The sequence below is a fragment of the Leptopilina heterotoma genome, unplaced genomic scaffold (assembly GCF_015476425.1).
Source record: "Leptopilina heterotoma isolate Lh14 unplaced genomic scaffold, ASM1547642v1 Lhet_372, whole genome shotgun sequence".
Classification (NCBI taxonomy): Eukaryota; Metazoa; Arthropoda; class Insecta; order Hymenoptera; family Figitidae; genus Leptopilina; species Leptopilina heterotoma.
This window is the reverse complement of record NW_025111050.1, coordinates 216,471-222,378: the sequence shown is the minus strand read 5'-3', so window position 1 is coordinate 222,378 and position 5,908 is coordinate 216,471. Positions and strand designations below refer to the sequence as shown.

Sequence of the window (5,908 nt, the reverse complement as noted above, 5' to 3'; positions counted from 1 at the left end):
GTTTTTTAAAAAATAATAAGGAGAAAGAAGGTGTCAATTTAACTTCTCAAAATTATGAGCCTGTTATTAAAAAACAAATTCTTATAAAAGATCTCATTTCAGTATTATTAACAATTACATTTCATTATGTAAATAAAACTTTCCAATGTAAAATATCGACAAAAAAGCTATTATATTTTCATGTTTTATGTTTATAAATCGAAATTTAAAAAAAATTTTGTGAATTCCTATTTTTAGTATTTTTTTCTTTCAATTTTTTGGACAACAACATATATTCACTTAATTTTCTTACTTAAAAAACTAATTTTACTTCATTTTTAATATGATACTTTTTTTCAATTTAGAGGACACTTTTTTCTTCCAAAATGCTACTTTTTCACACTTTTTTTGACCTGCTACTAGACTTCGAAGCCTGTTGTTATGAAATTATTATTTATTGTTTAATCAAAACTTATCCAAAACAAAATTAACAAAAATAAATAAATGTATTTACTCAATAACAAAATTATTGAATTCAAATTTTTTTTTTAAAAGTAGATTTATTTTCAAAAACATATACCTCGTTCTCAATCGCCCTCTTTTTCACTCATTAATCTATCTGTGAGTAGGAAAAGAAAAATAATTAGCCAATAAGGAAATAAGACGCCCATTTCGTATTTTGGCTTGAAAGTAAAATTCCCCACTTTTCCTTTCTCCATAAAATTCTGTTCCTCTCTTTCTACCTGACCCGAAAAATGGAGAAAACATGATACCCCCTTCTAAACTCAAAAAGTGGGCATTACTTTCTTAACTATTCGTCTCTCTTTCGCTCCCACTCTAAACTAAAAAGAGGAACAATACCTCCCTCCCTCTCTTTCTCTCTCACTGTAAACAGAATATATAAGAAAAGACTAACTTAATATATATAGATATAATAATAATATTCGCCTCTCTTTCGCTCCTACTCTAAACTAAAAGGAGAGGCGATACTTCCCTCTCTTTCTCTCTATCAACCTTTCTCTCTTACTGTGGACAGAATGTACACTCGTGCGCATTAATGCCTTCCCTCAGGGAAGGCACTAATCTTGAGTGTTTTGCCTCCGCTCTATGTTATTTCTATGGCGTAGCGATTATTTGAGCGGAATGTGGAACAGAAATCTGACATCTCGTAAAAGAAGGTTTGTTGTTATTTTGAAACATGTGCTTCGAATATTAGTTGATTAATTATAAATATACATTAAAAGATAAAATTCTCTGTCATTGTAATAATATAAAATTGATAATTAGTAAAAATAATAATTATTAATGATCAGTTAATTATAATATTTATTTGAACGATTGTTAAAAAAATGTAAAAGTTAAAAAAACAAAGTAGTTTCACACTTTCATAGTTTATTTAATTTAATTTATTTATCTAGCTTTAAATATAAATTTAAAAAAGACAAACTTATTTTTCTTTTATATAAAAGAAAACTAATAATTTTTTTTTATTTAAAAGAGTTGAGTAATGGAAATGACAGGAGTGACTAGAAGATATTTGGCGATCACGGTCGAATGGCAGTTAATACGAGAGTAAATATTAAACTATTTTTATCATCACAAGTAAAAATTCAATCTCGGAATTTATAGGATTATAATTTATGCGATAGAGATTGCATTTTCATTAACACTGTTGTATTTTTGTGAAACGTTTTCATTGACAGTAATGCTGCAAATATTTTCAAGAAAACATTAGCATCCGATATACCATCTTTATGTTAAAGGTAATTTAATATAAATAAATCAATATAAGAATAATAATAAACAAGAATATTAACTAATAATAAATTAAAAGGAAATAAAACAAAAACAAAAAAATTGTTCTTTTGTTGTAAATAAAAAATTAATTTTCAGATAAACAATGAGTGCTGAAGAATAAATACAAGTGGCAAAAGGGTAATTAATTGGATGTTTATGGCATGGAAAAGCAGAATACAACAATGACAAGACATTATTGACAATTGCTTCTGTTCATGATATTAGTGTAATAGTGTTACCACTTTATCATTATTTTTGTGAGCATCGACAATGGTTAAAAAGTGCAGAACAAGGAAGAAGATATTCAACAAATTCACATTTCTACTTTATTATTTTACAACACGTTACATGTAACATCATTTGCCAAGATGGTCTAATATGGTAAACAATTAATATTAATTATTAATTTTTAATATGAATATTAATAATTTTTTTTACATTCAGTTAGCAAGCTGTATTTAATATATACAGGCAAACCTCGCTACGGCGGACTTCTATACGGTGGAAAATCGCCAGGTAGAAGTAGAAGGGATTATATCAGTGAGAGTTGTGACTCTCACTGATAATGCCATGAAATTCAGGGCCGAAAAGTTTCGAATTGTAATTTTTATACAGATGTTTTTTTATTGATATTATTTAATTTATGTTTGATTTATAATTTTTGTTTATTTTGTGATATATTTTATATATTATAAAAAATAAACATAAAAAGTGATAAAATAAATAGAATAACAAATCAAAGTAATTTTTAAAAAAATAATTATATATTTAAAATTTATCGCAAAAATTAAATTATTTTTTGTAAATAATAAAATTCTCCTGAGGAATTCAATTATTTTTAATACAATTTTAATCAACTTTAAAAATCAAATATTTAAAATTATTATTAACAGACACGATTATTTGAAAAAGTTGAAAAAATTCTTTGTATAATTCAATTACTTTCAAAATTTTCAATTATAACTATTAAAGAAACTCCATTATTTTAAAAAAGTTTAAAGATATTCTTCAAAAGAATTTAATTAAGATTTTTATAAATTTTAATTACATTTTTCGCGAGAATTCGATTATTTTCATAAATAATAAAATTCTGCGAAGGAATTCAATTATTCTCAAATTTTTTGACAAAATTCTTTGCAAGAATTCAATGATTGTTAATACATATTTTTAAATAAGGTTATTAATAAATTATCATAACTTCTATTTCATATATTTAAAGATCATATGATTTAAAATGGTTGACACATCCCTGAACGTTCACTCACTAATAGCATTTTAATGAACCTCTCTACGGCGGAATCGTCTAATTGCTTTCCGTCGTACCCGTCTTCGACGGGTAAAACCCGTAAACTAAAGTTTCTACCAATACATTTAACAATGTTTCTACCAATCTGGAAAATCAGAAAATAGACGAGAATTTAATTTGACCGGAAAATTAATAATTAGTTACCATTAGCTACTTTGGTAGTACTTATAATATTACTATTTGAATAGTCTCCACCCTTTAGCAAAAAATCAAAAATTATCAAAAATTCGAGAAACCGAATTTCTTAAAATTTAACATTTTTTTCTTCTCTTTTATATCATTAAGATTCATTATTATTGAACTCTTCAAAAATACTTTACTTATTCAATAGCCTCCACCCTTTTGGTAAAAAATCTAAAATTATGGAAAATTAGCAAAAATTCAAAAAACCGAATTTCTTAAACTTCAACATTTTTCCTTCTTTTTTATGGCATTTAGCTTCATAATTTTTGTGCTCTTCAAAAATACTTTACTTATTCAATAGTCTCCACTCTCCGGTAAAAAAACTAAAATTATGGAAAATTAGCAAAAATTCAAAAAACCGAATTTCCTAAAATTCAACATTTTTTCTTCTTTTTTATGGCATTTAGCTTCATTATTTTTGTGCTCTTCAGTAATACTTTACTTATTCAATAGAAATATTTAGGCTAAATAATTATTTTATTAAATTTGACTATAATTAGTACAGTTACTCGAGAGTAAAAAAAATATTAATTAGAACGGGAGATATTCAATTTTTTCAAATAATTAAAAAAATTGAAAATTTCTAAATTTTTTTTTCATGGATTGCTTCTAAATTTTCTATAGTTGAGTATTACATGTTATTTATTAACATTTTAGCATAATTTTGCAAAAAATACTACTTTATAACTAAAATGGAAATATAAAAATATTTTTCAAAAATCGAAAATTTCTAAATTTTACATTTTTTAATGGATAGCTTTTAAACTTTATATAATTGAATATTACATGTTATTTAGTCACATTTTAGCATAATTTTTCAAAAATACTTTCTTATAACGAAGATGTAAGTATAAAAATGTTTTGAATTTTTTTAACTTTTAGAGATATTTTGAGCAATGTAAAGGCAAAAGTTAAACACGGTGTTTATTTTGGTTGAAAACAATTTCCGGCTTTGTCCAAATTTTTCCTGGTTTATTCGACGGGTTTTTTTTAATAATACATTTAACAGGGTGTCTACCAACCTCTTGTTTGTGAAATTTGTAATTTTCTTATTAATGATAATAATTGAATTTCTAGAAAGAATTTTATTATAGAGTAGAATTGGGGTGAAAAAGACATTTAGGTTTTATATTAAAACTAATAAACTATTTTACCAGTTGAAGTTACACGTAACTTTTTATTCTAGTATAGAAGTGTCGATAATATTAAGTTTTTATTGGAATTTTTATTTTTGAGTTGCTCATTTTGATAACTGTAAATTAAAAGCTGGTAAATTTAACATGAAATACAATTTCAATAACAAAAGAAATATATAATATCACAAAATTCAAGAATAAAGTATTTTGCGAAAATCACAAAATATCTTTTTATCCCCATTAGGTAATGCAAAAAATGCATTAACAATGCTTTCTTACAATTCTTATAACTTATTCCATTCACAAAATCCAAAAAAGTTTTCTACAATAATTTTGAATCTTAATAAATAAATTTTAAGTATACAAATTGAAAATTAAAAAACAAGAAATTTGCATTTTGATTTTATTGCGTGAAAAGTAAAAATGTGATTTCTTCACTCAATCCTACTCTATTTGCAAACAATTACATTATTTATGAAAATAATTCCATTCTTCCGAAGGATTTTATTAAATTTTTTTAAAAAAATTGAATTGTTTCAAAGAATTTTATAAATATTTTAGAAAATAATAAATCACAGCAATTTGTTAGTTGATATGTACGTTTTTTAATTTTTGAATCTGAAATAATTTAAAAACTAATAAAAATTTCTAAATTCGAATTTTCTTAGAAATAGTTGACCAGCAATTTGTCTAAATAATATTAAATACAGAAAAAAATATTCATAAATAAAATTTGCTTAAAACGAAACTTTGTTTCTTAGTAAAATATATTTAAAAAAAGAATATTCTAAAAAGTTTTATAAAAATGTTTAAATTTTGAAAATTTAAAATTTTTAAATCTAACTTTAAGAAAAATAATTTTTTTAAGAATGTAATTACTTTTAGATTGGTGCATGCTTTAAAGGATTTGTCAACCAAATGCAGTCAACGATATCAAGAAATATGGAAAAAATCTCAATGGCTCATAACTTTATTCAAATAGTAAAATAGTCACGACGAGACGCAGTTAAAGCAATGACATTGTTAATGAAATTAACTAAGGAAAAGTAAATAATTGTAATGATACCTATTTCCGAGGACTTTATTGATGTGTCAGTTTCCTATTTACTATTAAGAAAAAGTAAAGTTTTTACTTTTATCTGATAACTGTTTACAAAAATTTGTAATTATTTATTCAAATTTATTATTTACTAAAACTATAGCAAATTTTAGGCCGAAAAAGAAATATTCAATTTATTATTACACAAATTACAAAAATTTTTTATTTTTAAATATCGCGATTTAAAATTTTCAAAAATTCACATAAAAAGTAACTAACTATTTTAATTGTTATTAATTATTTTCAAAAGATTTTATAAAATTCTTCTCAAGAATTCAATTATGTTTGGATTTTGGATAAAAATAAAAAATCAATTTGAATAAAATTTATCAATAGGATTAATTTTCCTTTTTAACGTGAATAATTTTTTTTTCAATTTCAATTTTTGTAAAAACTGTAGACAGATTC

At 23.6% G+C, this 5,908-nt stretch overlaps 1 long non-coding RNA gene across 2 annotated transcripts; it reads left to right on the top strand.

Moving 5' to 3' along the window:
- Positions 1-580: 580 nt before the first annotated feature.
- On the top strand, positions 581-5,633 carry LOC122505823. Of its 2 annotated transcripts, XR_006301951.1 has the most exons (5): positions 581-1,157; positions 1,478-1,551; positions 1,683-1,742; positions 1,873-2,157; positions 5,287-5,633. It is a non-coding gene; the product is annotated as an uncharacterized LOC122505823 (long non-coding RNA). The 2 variants fall into 2 exon arrangements; XR_006301950.1 differs by having other exon boundaries at positions 1,478-1,742.
- Positions 5,634-5,908: the final 275 nt, after the last annotated feature.